General features: G+C 43.5%; 1 long non-coding RNA gene across 5 annotated transcripts; it reads right to left on the bottom strand.

The window, feature by feature from the left end:
* Positions 1 to 1898: 1898 nt before the first annotated feature.
* LOC105712566 (uncharacterized) lies at positions 1899 to 23733 on the bottom strand. 5 transcript variants are annotated; one of them, XR_010339521.1, is made up of 5 exons: positions 23631 to 23733; positions 16112 to 16330; positions 11304 to 11584; positions 2825 to 2908; positions 1899 to 2287 (listed from the first exon to the last, which is right to left on the bottom strand). It is a non-coding gene; the product is annotated as an uncharacterized LOC105712566 (long non-coding RNA). The 5 variants fall into 5 exon arrangements; XR_001106350.2 differs by lacking the exons at positions 16112 to 16330; positions 23631 to 23733 and adding exons at positions 13314 to 13454; positions 14769 to 14853; XR_010339519.1 differs by lacking the exon at positions 23631 to 23733 and having other exon boundaries at positions 16112 to 17541.
* Between the last annotated feature and the right edge of the window lie 757 nt (positions 23734 to 24490).

The following is a 24490-nucleotide window of genomic DNA, read 5'->3' as shown; positions in this document are numbered from 1 at the left end:
TCGTCATATTGGCCAGATTGATCTCAAACTCCTGACCTCAGGTGATCTGTCTGCCTTGGCCTCCCAAAGTGCTGGGATACAGGTGCGAACCATCATGCCCAGCCAAACCTTTTTAACATTATGGAACAACCAAAACACTCCGTTGCCTCCTCCACCCTTCAACCAACCAAAGGACCCTCAGCCTCCAGCCTCTTGTGAACACACAGCAAAGAGGGAGATGTCACCAGCTTTAGTGGAAGCCCATTGAATTTTCCAACAGTTCTGATGATTTAACATTTCTTCATGTATTTGGATCTAAATCTGACTCCCCACAATCTGTCCCTTATGACGTGAAGGAAAAAAATCAAAAGCCCCTTCAACCTGATAGCCACATGCATATGTGAAGATAATTCCTACTTCTTGTCATTCCATTTCTTCTGAAGTCCCTCATATGGCCTGTTTCTTTCAACATCCTGGTTGCCCTGCTTGAACACACCATGGATGGTTAATATCTTGCTTAGATTGTGGTAATTAGGGTCTGTCTTAGTTCATTTGGGCTGCTATTATAAAATACATTAGGATGGGTGATTTATAAACAGAAATTTGTTTCCTATCGTTCTGGAGGCTGGGAAGTCCAAGATCAATGTGCTAGCAGATCTGATGACTGTGGAGGGTTCTGTCTGCTTCATAGATGGTACGATTCTTGCTGTGTCCTTACATGGAAGAAGGGACAGGGCAGCTCCCTATACCTTCTTTTGTAACAGCACTTACCCAAAAGCCCACCTACTAATACCACCACATGGGAATTACATTTCAACATGACTTTTGGAGGGACACATTCAGGTCTGAGGTCAGACTACCTGCACAGAGTAATTACAGGACTTTCTCACTTGAGACATTGTACTTCTGTTAATGGAATTTAAAATTTTACTTTAGATGACCAGTTCATAGCAGCAATTCATACTACATTTAAAGTAAACTAAAGTGCTTAAGGTGCTTTGTTTCTTTGCTTTTCACATGAACACTTACTAAACCTAAACCTGATTTTCACCTTGTCCTTGTAAAGTTAGGCTCTTAGGACCTGAGTAAATCCATTGCCCCTACTAAACCTCATATTGTTAGCTTTCACTCACCCAGCCTACTGGTAGCTTCTTTAGATTCTTCTGCTCTTTTGCTGTTGTCCAACATATTAACTTGTCTGTGTATAATTATTGCTTATTACTTATACTCTATGTTCCAAAACACATACCAGCATATGAGTTTACCTGTTTTCCAGATTTGCTTCCCCTTCTTTCTTTGGCTTGTTCTGCCATGATAGTGTCAAATTTTCACTTCTACTCTCAGATGGCTTTTGATATTACTTTTTTACTTATCTGGCCCTGGGATTCTATCTCTTTTCCTTGGGAAGTTTGAAGTCTGTATTTCTAAAGTCCGTGGCATATATGTGGCTGTGCTCTGTATTCTCCTTCCTGGGTGTTGCAGAGTCTAAGAAAACAAGGTCATTTTCTCCTTAGGTTCTCATGATTTTTGCATCTCCAATCAACAGTTTTTTGTTGAACAGAATTAAGTTCCCAGCAACAGTTTCCATCATTGTTCCTTCTGGCTTCTGAGAATTAAAACAGTCAGCATGATCTATTTCCAGCTATGATGGGGCGGATGATATCAGATTAATCTCCCACTGAGAACAACTATAAAAGCTGGATAAAACACAAAGGCCAACTGTTTGAAGGCATTGGATAGCAACCAAGGCAGCCAAGGCCCCAAAGAAGCCAAGATCCCAAAGACACAGGAAATTCATTGAAATGTGCCTAATATTTGGCACCCAATATACCCTCAAGGCATTGCTGACTTCTAAGTTGTACATGTGCAGGCCTAATGTCACAGACTGTGTTCTTGAGACAGAGATTAATGAGCACAATGTTTATTAGGGGGTGCTTTTAGAATCACCCTTTGTAGAAGGGAGAGGAAGAAAGCAGGATTTGTTGTAGCCTCAGCCTCTACCAACCCCACAGGGAGTTCTGAGCTACAGCAACCCTTCTAGCTCCAGGGCTGTTGTCCCAACCTAGAATTGTCCCAAGTTGCTGCACGGCAGCAGGTGCTTTTACCCCAAAGGCAAGAAAGCACTGGGTACAGGCTGCCCTGGAAGGAGAGAAACCTTGGGGGAAGCAGTTTGTTTTTAGTTTTTTTTGCTGCAGCAGCAGAAGCAGTCCTCAAAGAGGGCCACCAATAGACAACCCTAGCAGTTGGAGGACTAAGTTCTTCATTCCTGAAGGGGGATCTAGGCATTGCATCACAGGATCTGTCACACCTAGAAGCCAAGAAATTGTATTAGTGGGAGAATTCTCCAGAGAAATAGAATCAATAGGAGATATATATATATATATATACATAATCTCCTATCGATACAACTTTATACATATATATTTTATGTATAAAGTGGTATCGATAGGAGATTATGTATATATATATACACACATATATATAATATACATATATTTATAATATATATGTATAAAATATATATATGTATAAAATATATAATATATATGTATAAAATATATATATTATATATATATGTATAAAAAATATATATATACACTTTATTGCACTTTAAGTTCTGGGGTACATGTGCAGAACATGCAGGATTGTTGCAGAGGTACATACATGGCAATGTGGTTTGCTGCCTCTATTCCCCTTCACCCATATCTGGCATTTCTCCCCATGTTATCCCTCCCCAACCTCCCTACTCCCTGCTGTTGCTCCCCTAGTCTAGTCCCCCACAACAGACCACAGTGTATGATGCTCCCCTCCCTGTGTCCATGTGTTCTCACTGTTTAACACCCACCTATGAGTGAGAACATGCGGTGTTTGATTTTCTGTTCTTGTGTCAGTTTGCTGAGAATGATGGTTTCCAGATTCATCCATGTCCCTACAAAGGACACAAACTCATCATTTTTTATGGCTGCATAGTATTTCATGGTGTATATATGCCACATTTTCTATATAAATATTTAAACAACCAGATCTTGCAAGAACTCATTTGCTATTGCAAGGATAGCATTAAGGGGATGGTGCTAAACCATTCATGAGAAATCCACCCCCATGATCCAATCATCTCCCATCAACCCCACCTCCAACACTGGAGATTACATTTCAACATGAGATTTGGGCAGAGTAAGTATCCAGACTATATCAGGTACTATTTCTCCTATTGATACATGTATACACATGCGTGCGTGCGCACGCGCACACACACACACACACACACACACACACACATAATTGTTAGGATCTTCCTGTATACGAGAAGTTAAGAAGTAATACCTGATATAGTTTGGATGTTTGTCCCGCCCAAATCTCACACTGAATTGTAATCCCCAGTGTTGGAGGTGGGGCCTGGTGGGAGGTGACTGAAACATGGCAGTGGATTTCTTATGAATGGTTTAGCACCATCCCCTTAATGCTGTCCTTGCAATAGTAAATGAGTCTTCATGAGATCTGGTTGTTTACAAGTTTGTGGCACCTCCTACTGTGCTTTCGTCACATGACATGCCTGCTCCCTCTTCACCTTCCAACAGGATTGCAAGCTTCCCAAGGCCTCCCGGAAGCCGAGCAGATGCCAGAACCATGTTTCCTGTAAAGCCTGCAGAACTGTGAGCCAATTGAACCTCTTTTATTTATAAATTACCCAGTCTCAGATATTTTTTATAGCAATCCAAGAAGGCCTAACACAGCACCAGATGATGTCTTCAGCTTTATCACAAAGATGCACATGATTAATTACTGAAGGACCACATGGGAAGCCACAGGGCACTGAGTTCTAAAGAGACAGAGAGAGATTACAAGTTTCCAGAGTGGTGAGGGGGTAGGACCTTGTAGACCAAGGGAGTGTTGAGCCAGTCATGAAACATACATGGAGTTCTGATAGACCCATTAAAGGAAGGTGGAGAAGAACAGTCATGAAGGTATGAGAGAGAGAAAGATTTATTACAGGAATTGGCTCATGAGATTATAGAGTCTAAGAAGTTCCACAACCTGCTGTTTGCAAACTGGAGACCCAAGAAGGCCAGTGGTGTAATTCAGTCTGAATATGAAGTACTAAGAACTGGAAGGGAATGGGGCTGAGGAACAATGGTCTAAGACAAGTCCTGGTCTAAGTCCAAAGGCCTGAGAACCAGGAGCACTGACGTCTAAGGGTAGGAGAAGACGGATGCCCCAGCTCAAACACAGAAAGCAAATTGGCCCTTCCTCTGCCTTTTGTTCTCTTCCAGCCCCTCAACAAATTGGATGGTGCCCCCCACCACGCTAGTGACAGCCATCTTCTTTACTCAGTTTACTGATTCAGATGCCAATCTCTTCTGGAAATACACTCAGGTACATACTCAGAAATAAGGTTTTACCAGGTCTCTAGGCATCCCTTAGCCCACACATAAAATTAACCATCTCAGAAACGAAGCAGAAATAAGCCACATTAAAGAGCCAACCATTAACTTCAATAGCCTTAGGGTCCAAGAGAGACAAAAACTGGAGTTCAGAGCTGAGCACAGTGACTCATACCTGTAATTCCAGCACTTTGAGAGGTCAAAGTGGGAGGATCACTTGAGTCCAAAAGTTTGAGACCAGCTTGGGCAATATAGCAAGACTCCTGTCTCTCTACAAATACTAAAAAATTAGCCAATCATGATGGGAAGTGCCTGTGGTCCCAGCTACTTGGGAGGCTGAAGTGGGAGGCTCGCATGAGCTTGGACAGTTGAGTCTGCCGTGATAGTGATTGCACCACTGCACTCCAGCCTGGGCAACAGAGTGAGACCGTGTTTCAGAAAAAAAAAAAAACAACAACAAACAACTGGAGTTCATGGTGTGCCAAGAAGGAAAGCCCCTGATGAGCACTCAAACTTTCAGTCGAGACCTTGGAAAAGCTACCCCTAGGAGTAAGAAAAAAAACAACTGAAATAAGTAACCAGCTTTTTATCAGATGAAGGTGATCAGCCAACACCCTACCAACCTGTTAAATCCTCTCTGAAGGAAGATAACATCATTCAAAGGCTCTATGATTTTTTTATGCACAATGTCCAACATTCAATTTGCAAATTACCAGACATGGCAGGGAATGGCAAAAGATGGGGAAAAGGAGGAGGTAGAAAGAGATAAAATAGAAAATAGAAATGAACTGAGGTGCTGTGGATATTAGAGTTAATTGACATGAAATTTTAAATAACTATGATCAGCAGTTCAAGAAAATAAGAAAAAAAGATAAACAATTTCACCAGAGAATTGGAATCTATAAGAAGTAAACAAATGCAACTCCTTGAACTAAAAAATACAATGACAGAAATTAAGAATTCAACAGGTTTCTTTAAACATTGATAATATGCTGCAGAAGGCAGATATAGTGACTTAAAAGAGATAAAGAAAAAATATCCAGAATAAAGCAGCACAGGAGAGAAGAAAAGCTTAGCAAACACACAGCAAACAGTAAAATTATCTGAAATAGGTCAAATTGAAGTTCTAGATGGACAGACAAGAGTAAGTTGAGAAAAAGCAGTATTTCAAGAAATAGGTGCTGAGAATTTTTCAAAACTGACAGATTAAAGAAGCTTGGGTAACTCCACATTAGCAGAGTCCTTCATCACCTAATAACAGTCACTCAACTTTTAAGACACCTTCTTGGGGAAGCATTTAGGTCCACGCAAGTTATCTCATTACTCACCTCACCCTTACAAGGTAAGAATACCATCACTGGATGAGGACGCTGAGGCCAGTCAGGTGCCAGGCCCTGAGCCATACACTGAGAAGACAGAGGACAGTAAGAGGCAGCTGTGCCTCAGAGCGTTGGGGAAGAGAAGAGTTCTACCAGGTGGACACTGGGGCCAGGGCACCCAGGTGAGGGGTCTGGGGAGGAAAGGAGGCTGACACTGTAAGAGGGAAGCCAGAGTTTCAAGGCTCTGGCACTGATGAACCAGTTTTCTTATGGCTCAGGGCCCCATTCCTTCTCCACTTTATCTTTCTGCCTACATACTGAGAAGGAATACAGGGCAGTAGTTCAGAGCTGGGGTAAGGGGAAGCAGGGCTGGGCTGATTCTAGTTTTTCAACCAGGAATTTGAGCTTTGATCTCACACTTACCAGCTTGGGCCAGCCTTTTCTAAGTCTCAGTTTCCTCATCTATAAAATGAAGACAACATTTTATAGATCAGTTTTGCTGATCTATAGTTTTGCTATAGTGTGACATACGTATTCCTAAATGGGGTTAGGGTATGAAATCCAAAACCTTAGTTAGTGACACATAAAATAACAAGACACCTAATAAAAATGGTAGTATTGTGTCTTAGTCAGTTTGAGCTGGTATAACAAAAATACCATAGACTTGGGGGCTTAAACAACAGACATTTATTTCTCATAGTTCTGGAGACTGGGGAGTCCAAGATTCAGGTGCAGCCAATTTGGTTCCTGGTTTGCAGAAAGGCATCTTGTTGTGTCCTCATATGGCAGACAGCAGGGACAGTGTGGGTAACCCCCCATATAGGCACCAAGGAATGAGAGCTAAGCAGAACTCTGGCACAGTTAGGGCTTGAGGAATATCTCACTTTATAGTGTTACTACTCAGCTATTTCCTTTTATATAATCCTTTACATAATCATATATTAGTTTATAGAATTAGGGCTTGAAGAATCCCTTTATATAATCCTCTATATATAATCATATAATAGTTGATAGTATGAGTGCCTAAAGAATATGTCCCTACATATATACCTATAATTATATCTTAGTTCATAATTGGAGGAATGCCTAGAGTGGACACAGTACAGAGCATGAATTAAGGAATAAGCAGCTTATAATCGGAGGAATGCCTAGAGCAGACACAGTGCAGAGCATGATTTAAGGGAAACAGTTATACCAGGACAAGAATCCATGGCCCAGGCGGCAGCGTTCAGTACCGTAAAGATACCCGCTGTATGGCAGGCTTGGGGCAAGAGCCACTCCTCCTGATAAAGGAGTTGTAGGACCTTGCTCCAGTTCTTATGGAAGGCTGCCCTCAGACCGGCAATCCACCTTGGTGACTGTGAACTTTATCAGCTCTTGCTACTGTGCTGCTTGAAAAGCATCTTCCCATAGAACTCATTGGAAGCTGCCAGAAGGTGGCGGTAACTTTGATAGCTCTGTCACTGCTATGTCACTTAAAGCATCCTCCTATATATCTTCTTAGAAATAGTTTGCCCATAGATAGAAGTATTGCACACTGCACCCTCTTCACTGCGCACAGCCCACCTTCAAGCCTCGGTGACCTAATGGGGGTGGACCCCTTACTGCACATGGCCCTTGCCTTCATGGGAACAGGCCCCTTGCTGCACACTGTCTACCTCCCGGCCTCAGTGACCTAATGGGGGTGGACCCCTTACTGCACACGGCCCTTGCCTTCATGGGAACAGGCCCCTTGCTGCACACTGTCCACCTCCCGGCCTAGGTGACCTAATGGGGGTGGACCCCATGTTTTATTGCTCATGACCCTATCACTATCCTTAAAGATGATTTCACTCACTGCCCTGCCCCCTAACCTATACACAATAAATACTCATGCTTCTGGACATTCGAGGCCTCGCCTGACTCCACTTATAGGTGGCGTGGCCCCCAGAGCCCAGCTGCGTTTTCCTTGTACTTCTGTGTCCTGTCTCTTTATTTCTCAGATCCTGCACCTCAGCACAGCATAAGGCTCACCCCACAACCCTGTGGGGCCAACAGCCCTACAGGACAGGAAGCAAGCTCTTGTGTCTCTTCTTATAAGAATGCTCATCTCCTCATAAGGGTTCCACCCTCATGACCTAAGACTCCATTTACTCCCAAAGGCCCTATCTCCAAATATATCACATTTGGGATTAAAGTTTCAACATACAAATTTATGGGGCAACAGTGGGGACACAGACATTCAGTCCATAGCATACTGTTTTACACATGTTAACTGGTTTAAATACATAACTACCACAAATAAGTATGGTGCTTTACCTTGAACAAGACCTAAAGTTTGCTTGTAGAAGTGGCATCAGGTAAGTTGAAGCTTGTGAGTTATTCAGAAGCATTGGAAAGAGGGTTATCTGAAATTGTATGGAAAGAGGTAACATTGGATGTGAATGGGTGCAGCTCTGGGTACATGGTAACTGAGGTAGCTGATAGATGTTTAAGGCATGTATCTATGTTCATTTTGTATATCCCTATGCAGTTCCATTCAGCTGAATGCAGTCTTCTGTATTCAATTAGTTGTGTGTAGACAAAATTATACATAAGCAAATGCAATATTTGCATATGATTACATTGTTTCCTATGTCAATTGCATTGAACAAATCTTCATTTTTAAAATGAGTGCCATAGCAGAACTAGCTGTACTGCCTCATGGGATGTCATGAGGATTAAGTGAGATAATTCACATAAGTGTTGAATCCAGGGCCTGATATATACCCATTTGATATATATCCATTACACTAGCAACATTATTCACCACTGATAAGTGGTGAATAATGGATATATATCAAATTATTATATTTTAAACTAATCAAAGAATGAATCAATGAACACAAGAATGCCTAATTGTGAGTGAGAAGCAGTCATGTAGAAAGTGTGTGTGTGGTGGGAGGAGGAAGGCTGATGATTTATCTTGCTAAAAAGAACTTCCTTGAGGAGTAAATGATTTCAGAGACCAGCAGCAGGCTATGCTATGCTGTATAACCAGGAGGACAAACTACATACCCTCCTTGCACCCATTAGCATGAATATGATCACAGAGATATATCTGTCCCACCACTATGCAGGTCTCACTGTCTAAGACTTATTATATTTCATAGATCAGAAATTTTGGCAGGGCTCAGCTGGTTGATTCTTCTGTTCTTCATGGTATAATCAGAGGTCATTTAGTGGTATTCAGCTAGCAGGTGGGCTGATGTGGAGGGTCCAGAATGACTTCTTTCATATATCTGTTGCCTTGGGATGACTAGAAGGCCAAGCCCAGCCAGGACTGCCAACTGGAGCACCTATATGTCACCTCTCCAGGATAGTCCTGGTTTCAAGAGCCAGGAAGAAGATGCTGCAAGTCTTCTTCTTACCTAGACTTGGTAGTTCTAGAAAAATAGTTATGGAACTCTCTACCAATTAAGAAGGTTACTAACCAATTCAATGGCAGAAGAGTTAGTCTAGGTTTCCATAAGTGGGGAAAGCAAAGACACTGGGGCCATCTTTAATCTACCACAGTGCTCTTGAAAACTCAGCTCCAGCCACATCTCCAGAAAACAGAAGTGAAGCTCTCTGCTGTGGATGACCCTCCTTGGATATTCTACTATAAACCGGGCATATTTCAGGTATGATATGTGGCATGTCCTGTGCTGTATGCATTGGTTTATCAAATGCTGTCCATGGGCTGCAAGCTCCAATGGGGTAGCAACTAAGTGTCATTTAATTTTGGATTTGTAGTGCCTTTGTACAGTCTCTGGCACATGAAAGGCCCTTAACAAATCTTGAATAAGTGGGTAAATGAATAAACCAATAAATTAAAAAGGATGACCTTCACCTCTTCTGTTGAAGGATGATGACTCAAGAGCAGGAGCCACACCTGTGCCCCTTATTCCCCAACACAGAATAACACAGTGACTAAGTGTCACTGCCTGACAGTCAATACTTAATCAATGTTTTTGAAAACCCAAATACATATGCCTGCATACTCAGACTCCGCTATCCAGCTGTGGCTGAGGGTTCTCACACAGCTAAGTTTTCAGCTGTAGTCTGAAACTGAGGCAGATTGAGTTGAAATCAAGACCTGAGTGTTGGGACTTCTGGTTCTAGTGATGGGGCCAGGAATTAGAGCAAGTTGCTACTGTGAACACCAAGAGAAAGGGACAAATGGAAACTGGACTGATGGGTGGAGGCAAAGAGGAACTAGAAGTTAGCTTTCCCATCACTGTATCTTTTCAGTGGAGAGCACTCTCATTCACACATGCATCAGGTGGGCAGGGTGACTCATTGCCAATATTTATCAAAGTTCTCCACAAAGACCTGCCTGTTAATATACACCAATACACATACGCAAAGCAGCTTTGGGTTCAGGTCAAGTGGGAGAATTTTGGAAAGAAGGAAAATGAGTATTTGCCACAGAAAATGAGTATTTACTAATGTAGGTGCTGTTACCATTTGCAGTGAACCAGGTGTCGACTATGTCACTATTTTCAGTCCCAATTTAGCATTGGATTAGATGTGGGCTATTTATAAGGAATGATACCAACCGTGGCTTTGGTTTTGGAGCAGGTGGGAGCCAGTTTAGCCTGTGGAGGCCGTGGTCTGCACAGTTCCCAGTTTGGGCTCTGTAAGCAGATAGATGCCCAGCCCAGGCACTGCCTCAATTAGACAGGCCAAGTGCTCAGGAGCCATCAGCCCACAGGTAATGGCTCTGCAGGAGCTCACTGAAGAGAGTCAGTCCCTGTCTTTGCTGAGGCCTCTGTGGTTAGAATGCTCAGGACAAGGAATCTGCTAGAAACCCAGGATGTTGTCCTGCCTGGTCTAACCCTTCAGGAAAGATGCGATGAAATGGTTTGTTCCCGGCTAGGTTACCCCTTTCCTCATACGGGCCTTTGGTATCCTCCACTGGACACAAAGAAAGGGCCTTCACAAGTCTCCCTCAATGGGAGCAGTAGCTGAGTTGAACTCTGAGACATATCCTGGCATTCTTGGACTTCCCACACAGGCCCAGGGTGCCTGTGGGGACTTTTCCCAGAAAAAATTGAAGGTATACACCCTGACCTGACAGGTGGCCACTGTAACCAGAGCCGAGCATAGCAAAGTCACATGCCTGGCTGGAGGAGGGGCAAGGACTGCGAAATCCCAGCAGGCAGCCAACAGTGAGCAGGCCAGCAGCAGCCTCAACCGAGGACAATTTCTTCAAACACAACTGCATAACAAACAAATCAGGGTGGGGCATGCAAACCCGACAGCTCTGCTGGAGGCCGAGGTAGAAGCTGGGTGGAGATGAGGGTTCCCTCCAAGCCCTCCAAAGTGACGCAGCAAATCTAGGGGTTGGTTGAGAGTGCTTATCCTTACCCCCATTCTGCAGTTCCAGACCTCGGATACTGAGCTGATGGACACAGGCACCTTCAAAGGGAGCTCAGCACCACACACAATATTCAGGCTGTAAATAAAGCCAGCACAACAAGCGTCCAGAATACACTGAGCCCAGCCTCCCACCTGGCAGGCAGCATATCATTTCCCGAGCCTCCCTGGCCCAGTGCCCACCCTTCAGTTCCCTGTCCCTCCCAGCCTGGGCGCAGGGGCGGTAACACATTTTAAATTAGACCTGTTCCTTTTCCATTCATGAGCTGTCAGACTGCTCACAAGGGGTCCAACTTGGCATTCCATCTGGGGCACAGTGACGAGGGTGGCCAGACCCCAGGCCCAGGTGGGCACATATTCATGAGTTGGGTCTGAGAAGGTTCTGATCCACTTTAGAGTTGTCCTAGGGCAGGCGTGATAGGGAAGAGGAATTTCCAGTGCAGCACAATTTGAAGCTTTTCTGATGCTCAGGAAGAAGGCACGCCACTGAAGTCTGTTTTCCCCTTGTCATCTTTAATTCATTACCTGGCACAAAGGAAAGCGGAGACATATTTCTGATGGGTTTTTTAATTAGTCATTACAGCGTGGTGAGTGCGTTATCTTTCTGAGTGCTCACATGCAATGCCATGTCACTGTGCAGCCTGGTTCCCAACGTGGCCCCTTGGTGCCCCAGTTTTCGCTCCCTGAGGGCCAGGGACATGCCCTTTCTGTTTGGAAATGTCAGCCTGGTCTCGTTGGCTTCCCTTCTTTCCCCATTCTTCCAGAAAAGTAGACCTGGGAGGAAAGACTGGGTTTTCCAGCGCCTGCTTTCTTGGAAATGATGGGCATAGTGCCCAATTTGCTATTGCCCTAGTTTCCAATGGCTACTTCTAAAGAGGAAAGCAATCCTCTCCTTTCTTGCAGGCTGAAACAAGGAAGAGGTGAGGAGGTGAGGAGGTAGGGAGGGCTGGGGGATGCACATCTAAACCTGCTATTTCCTTTCCTCAGAGGTGGAGAAAAGTCACCCTCCCAGCTAACATTTACCTCCAGGGAGAATGTCACTTCCATTTGGCTTGCATCTTTTCTCTTTCTATCGTGTGTGGCAATATTTTTCTATCACGTGTGATGCACACACCTTACTCTCAGGGAGATTTATGGAGATCAAGGGCTTCTCCTTTCCCTCAGTGGAAATTGCTGGCCCCAAAGCTGTCTGGGTTGTTTCTATAAAACTGTCCAGACATACTCTGAACAATGATCCTGGATATTTGCAGGCCCTACTCCCGCCTTAGCTCCCATCTTTCTTCCCCCAAAGAAAGGCTCTTTTCTTCCTTTCTCTCATCTTTTGAGACTATACCTCAGGGGGGCTGTAACTGGGACCCCAGACCTGAGACAGATCAATGGCAATTGATTAATTCAGAGTGAGAGAGTGGAGTGTATGTGTGTGAGAGAAGGAGAAATAGACAGACACAGAGACAGAGGCAGAGAAAGACTGAAAGAGAGACAGAGAGACACAGAGACTGTTTGCATGCATCCTGCAATCATGTCCTGCTATTTTAGACTAAGCTTCACTCTTGACCATCTATTTAAAAAAAAAAAAAGCTAGAATAATAGATCATGATAATATTACATTATAATAGCAATCTAATGATAAGGAATGCAACATGGGCCATTAAGAAATGTCTTCAGGCCAAGAATTGCTAACACAATAAAGCTCACTATGTGCCAGTAACTGTTCTGAGCACTTCACACATGTGAACTCATACCAACTAAATAACCTCGCCACAGTCCTATGATATACCACCTATGAGGTTAGTACTGTTACCAGTTACCCTATTGTATATTAAGGAAACACCACTACATTGAGGAAAAAATAGCAGAGGAAGCCTTCCAAGTTTCTAAGAAGCTGTAGCCATTCAGGATCTTTTGGGGCAATTCAGCACGGCAGGGTTGTGACATCTGGGTTGTCTGGGTGACTCGCCGTGTGCTTAATTGATGTCTTCATTTTTCCAAAGGTCTGGCACTTCCTGAAGCTCTTGGAACATTGATGCATATTGTGTATGACCAGAGGGAAGAGAGTAAATGAATGATTAAGTGACGCTTATCAAAGGCCTCACTTCAAAGTGGGGTGGCCATAGGAAATAGGGTTCTGTGGTCAGTGAAACTAGGAAATAATAAGTTAAATAGACTAGAAGATTCCTTATTCACAGGACTTCTCAGAGCTTTTAATATGGTAACACACACTGTGACCCTTCCTAAAGAAAACAGAGAATGAAACCTTTCCTCGCAGATTAGACTTCTTTGTGAGAGACGCTCATGGGGATGGAGTTCCGTGGACTATATAGTAGTCTCGCTTATCCACACTTTTGCTGTCCTTGGTTTCAGTTACACATTGTCAACCATGGTCTGAAAATATTAACTGGAAAAGTCCAAAAGAAAACAATCCATATGTTTTAAATTGCACGCTTCTGAGTACTGCAATGACATCTCCCTCACACTGTCCCACTCCTGGCCTCACTGGAATGTGAATCCTCCATTTGTCCGGCATCTCCACACTGTCTACGCCACTGAGTGCTTGTGTCCAAGTAACCCTAATTTTACTTAATAATGGCCCCAAACCACAGGAGTAGTGATGCTGGCACTATGGATATGCCAAAGAGAAGCTGTGCTGTGCTTCTTTTAAGTGAAAAGGTGAAAGTTCTCATCTAAGGAGGAAAGAAAAAAATTACATGCTGAAGTTGCTATGATCTCTAGTAAAAATAATCTATCTGTAAAATTGTAAAGAAGGAAAAGGTAATTTGGACTAGTTTTGCTGTCTCACCTCAGTCTGCCAAAGTTACAGCCATAGTTTATGATAAATGCTTAATTAAGGTGAAAAGGGCATTAAATTTGTGGGTGGAACAAGTGAATAGAGACATATTGCAATGAATAACTATCTGTGGTTTCAGGCATCCACTAGGGGTCTTCAAATGTATCACCACAGATGGAGGGGTGGGTGGGAGACTACTGTACTTTGGGAAACAGTGTCTGACCTAACCAACCTTTTCACTGTTAAGGTGACTATTGACCTGATATGACCTAGAACTTAAGATACGTCTCTGGTTGTCTGAAAAGACCTGAACATTTGGAGACACAGAAAAAAGAATTTGGATATACCCTTTGGGAGTCATAAAGCACAGTGGAACCCCAGCACCTGCTGTCTCTGATGCACTCTCCTCCCCACATCTTTACCTTTGGGCCAGTGTACCTAGAGGGGACATTCTGGATATCAATGACATCCCAGAAGGAAAGCACCCAGCTCTTCTCTTTCTCTGTGCAGGGTTCTCTCACCACCATCAGCAAATGGATGGCAAACTTATTGATGTCCTTAAAATAGGGGCTCCCATGAGTCAAGAACTGCATATGTGATTCCGTGAAGCTTTGTGAACACCAGCTATGCTTCACCACCACTAAGCAGTACTACTGAGGAGATCGAAGGCCAAGAACTTCAAGGTAATTTGCTAGGAGGACTTTTTATAGATGCAGACGTACAAAAGTATGAGGCCAAAAGCACCCCATTGAAAGATACATAACTTCTGAGCTGGAAGGAAGAAAACTTGGCAGAAAAGAGTTCCTACTGTCAGCAGCTGAAGAAAACAGTCATGTATGCAACAACCATATTTTGAAGCCCTCCCCAGTAACCAGTAATTGACTATCCTACAGAAGCTTCCTTTGGAATGCTTTCATACCCTACCTATTCTTATTGCTTCTTCCAGGTATACAATGTTCAGTGTTCCCTTCTGACTGAAGTAACTGTTCTTGTTGCTTCTACTCTCACCCGCCTCCTGGACACACTGCTAGATTAATCTTCCTGAAAGGCCAGCAATCTGAAAACACCAATGGGATTAGTTAAAAAAAAAAAAAAAAAAAAAAAAGCCTTTAAAAAAATCCTGCTTTCCCTAGCCAAAGACAAATGGTAACCTAGCAAGATGGAAAATTTTTAGACAATAATCCCACCCCTAGCCAAACATCAAGAAAAAAAATATGCAGTTGCACTGACATCCCCAACAGCCAACACAGAATGAGGAGATAGGTTTCCACTTTGCTAGGCTGTAATGAGGCACCCTTCCCTCTACTGCCCACCAGAGTGATGTCAAAGAAGACTGTCAGGATACTTGCATAGCTACCCAGCAGTTATAATCTCACCTCACCAGTACCAGTGGAGACTACATGAGGATCCTGGACTTCTGCCTCCACCCAAGGCTAACGAGGTACCTCTTTCTCCTCTACACTAGTTACAGACAAAGGTGAATGAGAAACCACAATTATCACTACCATCCAGTGGTAAGAGGACTGCCCTACCCTGGCCCCTGTGGAGTCAGTGGAAGCTTGCTAGAAGAGAACATCTAAATAAAATCCATAGTCCATAGCAATACACAGGCTCAGGATACAAACAAAAAATCATTCACCACACCAAGAACCAGAGAAATTGCAAAATAAGTGAGAAAAGACATTCAGTAAACACCAATACCAAGATGATGCAGACATCAGAATTATCTGACAGGGAATTTAAAGCAGCCATTATAAAAATGTTTCAATGAACAATGGCAAACAGACTTGTTAAAAAATCTCAACCAATAAATAGAAAATGTAAATTTTAGACCCGAAAAATATATGATAACTAAAATTTTAACAATCTAGAGAATGGGCTCAGGAACAGAATAGGAAGAACGAAGGAAAGGATAAATAAACTTGAAGATAAAACAATAGAAATTATTCAATCTGAACAAGAGATAGAAAATAGACTTAAAAAAAAGAGCAGAGCCTTAGGAAGCTATAGAACTGTAGTAAATGACCTAACATTCATGCTTTCAGAGTCCTGAAAAGAGAAGAGAAGGGAAAAAAAAATTAGAAGAAATGTGGCTAAAAATTTTCAAAATTTAACAAAATACATAAATTTACAGGTTCAAGAAGCTGAACAAACTCCAGTCAGGATAGGCTCAAAGAAATTTACACCAACACATATCAGAGTCAAACTTCTAAAACCTAAAGACAAATAAAAAATCTGAAAACAGGGAGAGATAAACAATACCTTACCTATGGTTGGCGGGGGGTGGTAAACCAATTCAAATGACAGCGGATTTCTCATCAGAAACCATGGATGCCAGAAGGAAATGGTATGACATTTTCCAGATGCTGACAGCAAATAACTGTCAACTCAGTTATTTTTGCTGGTACAGGGTTTTAACTATATGTTGATGGCTACTGTCTGATTAGGATGGTGGTTGCTGAAGGCTGGGGTGGCTGTGGCAATTTCTGAAAATAATAAAGGCAACACTGAAGTTGGTTACATCAACTGACTTCCTTTCATAAAAGATTTCTTTGTAGCATGTGATGCTGTTTGATAGCATTTTACCCATAGGGAAACTTCTTTAAAACTTGGAGTCAATTCTCTTGAGCTCTGCCACTGCTTTATCAACTAAGTTTATGGAATGTTCAAAACTCGTTTTTGTTTTCATTTCAATGATGTCCATATCATTTTTACCAGGAGTAGACTCCATCTCAAGAAACCACTTTCTTTGCTCACTGATAGGAAATAATTTCTCATCTATGCAAGTTTTGCCATCAGATTGCAGCAATTCAGTCACATCTTCAGTCTCCACTTCTTATTCTAGTGCCATTGTTATTTCCACCACATCTGCAGTCTCTTCCTCTACTGAAGTCTTGAACCCTTCAAAGCCATCCATGAGAGTTGGAATCAACTTCTTCCAATCTCCTGTTGTGTTGATATTTTGACCTCCTCCCATGAATCACACGTTTATAATAGCATCTAGAATTGTGAGTCCTTTCCAGAATGTTTTCAATTCACTTCACTCAGATCTATCAGAAAAATCACTATCTATGGCAGCCATAGCCTTACAAAATGTAGTTCTCAATAATAAGACTTGAAAGTTGAAATTACTCCTTGATCCATGGGCTGCAGAATGAACATTTTGTTATAGTCATGAAAACAACATTAATCTCCTTGTACATCTCTATCAGAGCTCTTGGGTGACCAAGTGCATTGTCAATGAGCAGCAATACTTTGAGAAAAGTATTTTTTTCCCTGAGAAATATGTCCAAACAGTGGGCTTAACAGATTCAGTAAACCATGCTGGAAACAGATGTTCTGTCATCTAGGTTCTTTTGTCCCATTTTTAGAGCACAGGAAGAGTAGATTTAGCATAATCCTTACGGGCCCTAGGATTTTTGAATAGCCAATGAGCACTGACTTCAACTTCAAGTCACCAGTTGCACTAGCCCCTAACAAGAGTCAGCCTGTCCTTTGAAGTTTTGAAGCCAGGCATTGGCTCCTCTGTAGCTTTGAAAGTCCAAAATGGCATCTTCTTCCAACAGAATGCTGTTTTCATCTCTATTCAGACATCTGGGCCACACAGTGGCTCATGCCTATAATGCCAGCACTTTAGGAAGCCGAGGCAGGCAAATTGCTTGAGCTCAGAAGATTAAGACCAGCCTGGAAAACACAGCAAAATCCTGTCTCCACTAAAAATACAAAAACTAGCTAGGCATGGTGGCAGGCACCTGTAGTCCCAGTTGCTTGGGAGGCCAAGGTAGAAGAATAACTTGAACCCAGGAGGTAGAGGTTGCAGTGAGCCTTAATAGCACCACCACACTCCAGCCTAGGTAACAAAGTGAGACTGTCTCAAAAAAAAAATCTGAGGTTTATTATATCTATCTTCAAATTGTCTCAGCTTCTAGATAACCTGCTGAAGCTTCTCCATCAGCACTTGCTACTTCATCTTGCACTTTTATGTTACAGACATGGTTCTTTTCCTTAAACCTCATGAACCAACCCCTTCTAGCTTCAGACTTGTTTTTCTTCCTCACCTTTCTCAGCCTTCACAGAATTGGAGAGAGTAAGATCTTTCTCTGGATTAAGCTTTGGCTTAAGGGAATGTTATGGCTCCTTTGATCTTCTATTCAAACCACTCAAGCTTTCTCTATATCAGTAATAAGGCTGTTTCTGTTACTTATCACTTGTGTGTTCACTGGAGTAACAAATTTCCTTCAAAAACTTTTCCTTTGCCTTCATAACTTGGCTGCTTGGTGCAAGAAGCCTAGCTTTCAGACTATCTCAGCTTTTGACACGCCTTCCTCACTAAGCTTAACCATTTCTAGCTTCTGATTTAAGGCAAGAGATGTGTGGCCAAGGCCCTTTAGGAGCCCACCTCTTGCATCAGTGTGGGCTGGATGTGAGACAGGGCATCAAAGGAGATTCTTTTGGAGCTTTAAGATTTAATGACTGCCCTGCTGGGTTTCGGCTTGCATGGAGCCTGTAGCCCCTTTGTTTTGGCCAATTTCTCCCTTTTGGAATGGGAGTATTTACCCAATGTCTACACCCCCATTGTATCTTGGAAATAACTAACTTGTTTTGATTTTATAGGCTCAGGGGCAGAAGGGACTAGCCTTGTCTCAGATGAGACTTTGGGCTGTGGACTGTTGAGTTAACACTAGCTAAGACGTTAGGGGACTGTTGGGAAGGCAGGATTATATTTTGAAATGTGAGAAGGACATGACATTTGGGAGGGGTCGGGACAGAATAAGATGGCTTGGGTCTATGTCCCCGCCCAAATCTCACATCAAATTATAATCCCCAGTGTTGACAGTGAGGCCTGGTGGGAGGTGACTGGATCATCGAGGCAGTTTCTAATGGTTTAGCACCCTCTCCCTAGTGCCGTCTGTGATAAGAGTTCTCCCAAGAACTGCTAGTTTAAGAGTGTGTATCATCTCTCTGCTGCTCCTGGTCCACCATGCGAAGGTGTGTGTGCTTCCCCTTCACCTTCTGCAGTGATTGTAAGTTTCCTAAGGCCTCCCTAGTCATGCTTCTTGAACAGCCTATAGAACTGTGAGTCAATTAAACCTTCTTTCTTTATAAATTACCGAGTCTCAGGTAGTTCTTTATAGCAATGTGAGAATGGACTGATACAATGTGTAGCTCTCCTTTTCACTTGAACACTTAGAGGCCATTGCAGGGTCATTAACTGGCCTAATTTCAATATTGTTGCGTCTCAGGGAACAGAGAGGCCTTAGAAGAAAGAGGGAGATGAGGGAACAGCTGGTAAGTAGAGCAGTCGAACAGGTTATCAGTTAAGTTCACCACCTTATATGGGTGCCGTTCATGAGACCACAAAACAATTACAGTAGTAACACTATAGATTGCTGATCACAGATCACCATCACAAATATAATAGTAATAAAAAAGTTTAAAGCATTCCCAAATAAGCAAAATGTGGCACAGAGACGCAAAGTGAGCATATGCTGTTGGAAAAATGGTACAGATACACTTGCTCTATGCAAGGTTGCCACAAATCTTCAATCTGCAAAAATAATAATAACAACATCTGAGAAACATAAGAAAGCAAAGTACAATAAAATGAAACACACCTGTATTTAAGAGAAAAGAAAACTAATTCTGTGCAAAGATGTGTACACATATGTTTATTGCAGCTTTATCTGTAGCAGCCAAACAAAAAACAAGAAAAAATCTTTTTGGGGAAAGCATTGGCTTCCCCAAAATACAACTGTTGAAGCACTAATTTTGGTACTTATTTTGGCAAGATTTTATTGCCAGGAAGAAAAAAGTCTAATTTTTTGAATGCATTCTTCATTGAGCATGCTCATGAAGGATTTGAGTAACCCTCTCACTGAAGTTGAGCAGCTTTCTCCTCCACCAAGTTTCCCTTTGCTCCTTAGGAGAAATAAAGGAGCAAGGGTTAGAATAAGAAGGAGGGGAAATGGAGCTGGCCTTTCACTTCAAGTGTGATTGCTTTTCTCCTGAGGTATGTGAAACCAAACACAATTCACCACCAGAAGCAGTATTGCCCTTCCAAAAATCAACCCACTTAATCTGTATGAGAAAAGTGTGCTCTTCAGATGAACATGAAGGAGCTGGTTTTTTTGCAAAATAACCACACTGTCCTTACCATACCCATGCTAAGGGTTCCTAAGCCCCTTCCTGCTCCAGGTGACTTCCAGAGCTTCCTCATTTTGCACAACAGTCAATAGTGGCAGTCAATCTGGCTTCTCTCCACTGCACAGGGTTTCTCCCATGACAGACTGAGGATTAGGTGGAGGCAGATGGTGGGACTGGGGCAGGAGTGTGCAGAGAGAAGTTTCAGTTCACTCTGCCACAAATACACTATTTCCTCATTTAGACTGAATCCCAGCACACCACATATTGGCTGTGTGACCTCAGGCAAATTCCTTAACTACTCTGAGCCTCAGTTTCTCCATCAGTAAAATGAGTTTAATAACGTTGGCCCCGGTAAAGCCAATATTATTTGTAATCCTTGGAACAGGTTGTCGGAAAGGTTGTAAGTAATCTGTGGATCACTCCTTCCCTGGGATCTGGAGCTCATTTACTATCATTATTGTTATTACCCTTACACTGATGTATGCCCATACAAATGCATATATTTACATGACAAATCAACCTGTTAAATGAATACAAAGCAGCAATCCTACTTTCTTTTTAATTAATTTGCTGTGCCAGAGAGGCAATAAAAGGAATGAAATCAGCATTTTTTTCTCAATGTGCCTATCATCAATTAAGCATCTCAGTAAGGGCCTCTCTCCAAGGCTACAAATATTCCTGTCCCAACGCTTGTGGGTGAGCAGGGCCAGATGGAGAGGGTAGCGTGTCACTTCTCTGCTGTTCTGCCCTTATGCCCTTTGCAGAGAGGAGCCTGCTCAGGGCATTTGCTTGTGAATTGTGTGATTATGACTCCAACCTTGCAGAACCTTGACAGGGAGCAAAGCGTCCTGGGTTTTCATCAGGTGCTGCCAGTGGGTCTTTTCCATCTGACATATTAATTCCTGCCTCTTCCTGTAAAGATAATTCATGCTTCTTGGCGGCATTGTGCAGTGCACAATGCGGGTGCCAGGAATCTCCTGCAAACTTCAGCAGGGCTGCATTGTAATGTGCCACTAGATTAACCCAGCCATCTAAAATGCATTTTTAAAAAGCCAAAGGTCCTTCCCATGAATAACCTGGTGAGTATTTGAGCTTCATTATAATTTTCCTCTAATGTTGTTTGGGGAAATGAAATGGGAGTTATTAGCCAGATTTATAAGGCTGTCGCCTGAGAAAATAGGGATGAAGGGGGGCTGACTTAGCAGACAAGGTGCATTGGCTATTTACCTAGCCAAGGAGAAAGAGCTGGCCCACAGTTTGCAAAGATGGAAAATATCCTTACCCAGCAAACACTTTTCTTGTGCTTTCAACTGAAGGCTAGCTGTACTTTCCTAATCTGAGGAAGCACTGCACATACATCAGCCAGCGACCCCCTCTCTGTCTGAGTCTTGGATTCAACACCCTACTCTCAGAGCGAGTGCATCATATTGGTGATTCAAATGGACTATGCGTGAAAACTCTACCACTGGTCTTTGGAGGGTGGAAAACCATTTCATTCAAGTACAGACACACATGTTGTATTGGAAATGGCCGGCCAAGGTTCCCAAAGGAGGAGGAAGCATATGCCCTCCAAATGAAGTCAAGAAAGGATCTGTTGCCTGGAAGAGACAGGCCTGATGAGGTGAAAGCCTGGGTGCTCTAAGCAGCCAGAGGACATCCTGCAGCCACCGGGTAACCTGAGAAGGCGAAGGGAGCTTCTAGTGGTGGGCAGGAGCTGCCAGGCCTGCAGTGGGGCTGTGTTCCACATGTCCAGGGTATACCAGCTGCCTCTGCGCTGCATTGAGATGAGCAACGGTGACGCTGATGTTCTTGTTAAAGAACTGCATTGTTTTGCTAGGGCTTCCATAGCAAAGTACCACAGGCTGGCTGGGTGGCTTACCCAGCGGAAGTCTGCTTTCCCACCATTCTGGAAGCTGAAGGTCCAAGATCAAGGTGTGGGCAGGGCTGGTTTCTCCTGGGGCCTCTCTCCTTGCCTGGGAGGCGGCCGCCTTCTTGCCGTGTCCTCATGCAGCCTTTCCCCTATGCAAGCGCATCCCTGGTGTCTCTTCCTCTTCCTGTTACAACGCAGTGGTACTGGATGACGACCCACCCCAATAACCTCATTTTAACTCAATGACCATTTTAAAGATGCTGTCTCCAAAACAGTCACAGTCTGAGGTGCTGAGGGTTAGGACTTCAACAGATGTATTTGTAGGAACCAGATTCAGCCCATAGCAGGGACTTTTAGACTTTTTATTTATTTATTTTTATTTTATTTTATTTTTATTTTTTGAGACAGAATTTCACTTTTGTTGCCCAGGCTAGAATGCAGTGGCACGACATCAGCTCACTGCAACTTCCACTTCCCGGGTTTAAGTGATTCTCCTGACTCAACCTCCTGAGTAGCTGAGATTACAGACGTCAGCCACCATGCCTGGCTAATTTTTTGTATTTTTAGTAGAGATAGGGTTTCATCACGTTGGCCAGGCTGGTCTTGAACTCCTGACCTCAGGTGATCCACTCACCTTGGCCTCCCAAAGTGCAGGGATTACAGGCATGAGCCACCGTGCCTGGCCAGACTTTTTATGATCACAATGTTCATTTAAAGCCATAATTGTCACTGAGTGCCGGGTATTTATTGGACTTCACCTGCATCCTCAAAACTGACATGCGAGGCAGATAGCATTATTGTTCACACTTCAGATATAAAGAAACTGAGGCACACTGCCATGAAGCACCTCATCTGGTTGGTGGCAGGATTGTACCCATCCTGCAGGCTGCCCGAGCCTGCACTTCCGATCATTGTCTCATCATTCTGCCTCTTCTCCTGTGTTTGTGACAGAAAAATGTGCACACTCTAGAAGAGAAGAAAGAAAAGAAAAGCCATCCACAACTCCACTCATCTGGGCTTTGTACATAGTTGTGGATTGTGTGACATATTCCATTTTCCTGTCCTCATTCCTCCTTCACACCAGCTAACATCTTGGACACAGCATTATTGGTAGCAAGACCGAAAGAGAGCTGTGGGGACTTAAAAACTGTGTCTGCAGCCAGGCGCAATGGTGGCTCACACCTGTAATCCCAGCACTTTGGGAGGCCGAGGCGGGCAGATCACCTGAGGCCAGGAGTTTGAGAGTAGCCTGGCCAACATGGTGAAACACCATCTCTACCAAAAATACAAAAATTTGCTGGACGTGATGGTGCAAGCCTGTAATCCCAGCTACTCAGGAGGCAGGGGCAGGAGAATGACTTGAACCTGAGAAGTGGAGGTTGCAGTAAGCGGACATCAAGCCACTGCACTCCACCCTGGGTAACAGTGAGACTTCATAAATAATGAAAATAAAAACTGTGTGCAAAAAATAAAAGCATGGGACAGTGTTAAGGATACAGGGTTGGGTGTAAGAAGCAGGTTCCTTAGCAATGTGTGCAGTATGAGCCCAATTTAAAACAAAACAAAACAAAACAAAAATTATCTCCAGAATTCTAGGTAGGTCTCTGGCTACTGGGCCTATGGGCAGTATTCATTTTCCTCCTATTATCACCTATACGTGTTTCCCATATTTTTCAAAAGTGCTATAATGAGCATGTAGACACAATGACCTCTGAGAGCAGAAATGAAAACAATAAACGTCATAAGAGAAAAATTAAACCGTGCTGGCTTACAGCACCGCAGGTCCGATTCACTGATGCAGTCTCCATTCTGGAAGATTTCTCTGTTTGTGCCCAGAAGGGAAAACAAAGGCAGCAGACGGAGTCGGTGAGGAAATCTATTGGAAACAACATCCTGAGTGAGGAAAGCGACAAAAGAGCCACCTCCCTAAAAGCAGCCCAAAGTGGCCATTCAAATAGTAAAAATGACGCAGGCATTTGGAAACAAAGTCCCAGCTTGCAGTCGGAGCTTCCTGAGCCAGTGAAAACAGCAAGTGCGGAAGAGGAAGCTCAGGCTGCCCCATGTCCCCAGGGCCCACGGCTGCCACCTTTGCCAGGACCCCTGGGGGCTCAGAGAAAGCTCCATTCTTTTCCTCCCAGTGGAGGGTTAGGCCCATACCCCAGGTGCCCAGCAGCCTAGTGGGCATGCCGAGATTTGCCTGTGGGGAGCGAGGCCGCCCTTGGAGGGGAACCCAGAAGTGGCCCAAGCCGGGCTGGGCATGCTTTTTACCTCAGGCCACCTGCTTCCTGCTGGGCAGCATGGTCAGGAGCCAGCGAGGCGGACACAATGGGCAAGACCCACGTCACTTTCTTAGGGGAAGAAAATTACTCTTTGTGGACCAAGAGATCAGGACAGGATATCTATAAGTGTTTAAAGAAAAGCCCAGTCTGCAGTCCCCTCCCTCCCCAAGCACTTCCGAAATGTCCCGCAACACGCCTGGCTCTTTAAATATCCAAACCCAGAATAAATGTGCATGCAGCATTTCCCCCAGCAACAGGGTCCACGCGGCTGCCAGCTGAGTCACAAATGACAGAGCTGGGCTGGGCCTCTGAGATCACCAAGTTCAGGCTAAGAGCAGAATGACCAGGTCTCG

This window comes from Aotus nancymaae, unplaced genomic scaffold (assembly GCF_030222135.1).
Source record: "Aotus nancymaae isolate 86718 unplaced genomic scaffold, 86718_ANA_hifiasm-v0.15.2.pri h1tg000077l, whole genome shotgun sequence".
Classification (NCBI taxonomy): domain Eukaryota; kingdom Metazoa; phylum Chordata; class Mammalia; order Primates; family Aotidae; genus Aotus; species Aotus nancymaae.
This window is presented reverse-complemented; position numbering and strand designations above follow the sequence as displayed.